Here is a 2657-nt window from a genome sequence, read left to right as displayed (position 1 = left end):
AGGTGAAAAGTGGAGAGGAAAACCAAAACAGAGGGGGGGAAGGGTGAAAAGGGGAGAAGGGGAGGAGGCGACAGAAGTGGGGGAAGGCAATAAAGGAGGGGAAAAGCAATCAAAAAGGTGATGTGGAAAGAAAGAGAGAGGGAAAAAGAAAAAAAAAGGTAAAAAGGAGAGAGGAAGAAGAGGACAAAAAAGAGAAAGGAGGTGGAGAAAAAAGAGGGGAGGGGAGAGGGAAAAAGAGAGAGAAAAAAAGAGAGAGAAAAAAAGAGAAAAATACTTGGTTGTGCCTTGAAAAACACCCTGCACTCACACCCTGCGCTCATTTGATTGACCCAAGCTCTGTAGCATGAAGAAAACATTTCTCACTAGTCAGAGAATGTCCAGTGTTTCTTTTTGCCACTTTAACATTAGACTGAACTTGGATGCCTTAAGTAGAGACCTCTTTAAAATCATTCAGAATATTTTGACTATACATATTGTCATTCTAGACCAGCCTGGTAAACCAGTCTAGCAACAATTTGCTAGATTGCTCAGATCAGCCAGCACTAGATCTTGATCTCAAGACACAAGACAACTAAGACAACTAACATGGTATAGCCTATTGCTACCATACAGAATATGGTAGATATGGTATAAACTACTCTTTTAAGTACTTAATCCTAATTGTCAGTAATAGTTTTGAAGTATACACATATATATATATATATATAAATACTTTGTCTAGCTTGTTTGGCTTCATTTGTCATATATTTCAAAACTCTGTACTAATTATAACTTTGGGTAGTATTACTATAAGCATCTCCAGAGATTTATTCATCTTGAATATCACAAGCAATGGTCAGATACAATTAAGGATTAAATGGAAACCTGGCAAATTACAAAATTCCTTTAAAGTATATTTTTAAGTCTTAATTGCATTGTGCATGACATAATTTTTGAGTATTCAATACGAACACTTCTGTCAATCTATAAAACGAGCACTTCGGAACAAATCCCGATCTCTGGGCACCTTCTGAGCCATTACTACACATCATACGGAAGCAGTATGGTAAGAGCAAGTTTCTGTTCAATATGCATGCATTTTACAACACAGTTACTTTGGATTCACCTCTAAGGAATCATGAAAAAAACATCCTCTCTGACCATTTTGTGGTATCAGCAACATGCAGGGAAATTAACTTCCACAACAAGCAGATCAATCCTATCTTGTATTACTTGACACTTGGTAGCCCTGAGATTCTCTCACTTGACAAGGAAGCAGATAAAGCATCAAAATGGTGGGTTTGTGTTTTGGATTGGATCTCTGAGATTATTTTTGAGCCTGCTTGCGCACACACACTTGTGCAGACCTCTGCCTCCATATGTCTAAGGAAGTATCTGCTTTTGGCTACTTACTAGCCATTACCTCGTAGATCTCTCATTTTCACCTGTCCCAGTGGTGAGATCACCACGTCAAAGAAGCTAGCGGAGTATGTAAGGACTAAATTCAACCCACTTTCCATTTTTAATGTGTGCAATCAGCAAATATGCTTCAGTCTTCCAGAGAACTTATTTCTGAAAACTAGCTCCTAATTTCAGATTTACAGTACAAGACAGACATGTGATTTCAGATCTGTAGCAAAAAAGAGAAATATAAATAGGAATCTAACACATAAGTACTTCAAAAAATTAAGTTCAGTTAAAATTTTGGTATTAAACTGTAATTTTCTGAAAGCTATATATTTATTACTGATGTTTTTAATGTGAGAACCCCAGCAAAGACAGAGAATGACTACCCCAAATTGAAAAGGAAAACACCTGATTTGTATCAAGTGACATATCATAAAGAGACTTGTGATATTAAAAATGCCTGTTGTCTTGTAAGACGACTTCCATTTCCATGCCAAACACTTTTTCTTTAATAAGTAGCTTAAAAATTCTAATTAATGCAAGTGATTTGTCTTTTTTTTTTTTTACTCCAATCTATAAGAACACTCATCTGCAAGCCTACAACAGGTGATGTGAAAACAGTCTATGGTAAAACCTACCAACGACGGCACCTCCGTGTTCGCAGTCCACAAGTCAGTCCGAGAACCGACCGTGGCTTTACCATTGCTGAAGAGCTTTGGAACTCACCCCTTCCAATAGTTCTCACAGCCACGCTCTGGCAAGTGGATAGTTATCTGGCACGTTCAAAAACATGCGCAAAGCAATTTATAAGAGACTGATACACAAAGCATACATATTCTGAAAGTAATGCCTGAAAGTAATACGTGAGTTTTAAAGGAACAGAATGAGCAGTGAAGGCAAAGAAAACCAACAAAAACCCAAATAAAACAAAAAACAAAACGAAACAACCAACCGAAAAAAACAACAAAAAAAAAACCAAACAAACAAACAAAAAAACCCCAACCAACTCAAAATACAACATATTCCCAGAGAGGGAACAGACACACAAGGCTCGGACCAGCCAGGGCCACCCTGCAGGCTCCCTGGACCGGCAAGGAGGGAAGGGAAGCAGTGAGGCAAAGGGGAGGGAGGGAAAAAGAACAAGAAAAACCAACAGAACCTTTTTCCAGCTAGCTGCAACACAAAAGACACCCAAACAGCAGCACAGCGCTCCCAAGCCCTGCTGAGACCCCAGAGCCCCGAGCCATTGGGCTCCACCGTTCACCTGACCC

At 39.0% G+C, this 2657-nt stretch overlaps 1 protein-coding gene across 2 annotated transcripts in view; it reads right to left on the bottom strand.

Annotated features, from left to right (window-relative positions):
* The window catches only part of PAM (peptidylglycine alpha-amidating monooxygenase), a 122393-nt gene extending 120259 nt beyond the window's left edge, over window positions 1-2134 (bottom strand). The window contains exon 1 of one of the 2 annotated variants that reach the window (XM_017730492.1): window positions 2113-2134. The gene's annotated coding sequence lies outside the window, so the exon portion shown is untranslated. Of the gene's footprint in view, window positions 1-2024; window positions 2090-2112 lie in introns of those variants that run through there. The other variant, XM_017730491.1, reaches the window with a different exon arrangement.
* Between the last annotated feature and the right edge of the window lie 523 nt (window positions 2135-2657).

This window comes from Corvus brachyrhynchos, unplaced genomic scaffold, assembly GCF_000691975.1.
Source record: "Corvus brachyrhynchos isolate BGI_N302 unplaced genomic scaffold, ASM69197v1 scaffold33, whole genome shotgun sequence".
Taxonomy (NCBI): Eukaryota; Metazoa; Chordata; class Aves; order Passeriformes; family Corvidae; genus Corvus; species Corvus brachyrhynchos.
The sequence above is the reverse complement of the archived record's forward strand: the minus strand, read 5'-3'. Positions and strand labels throughout refer to the sequence as shown.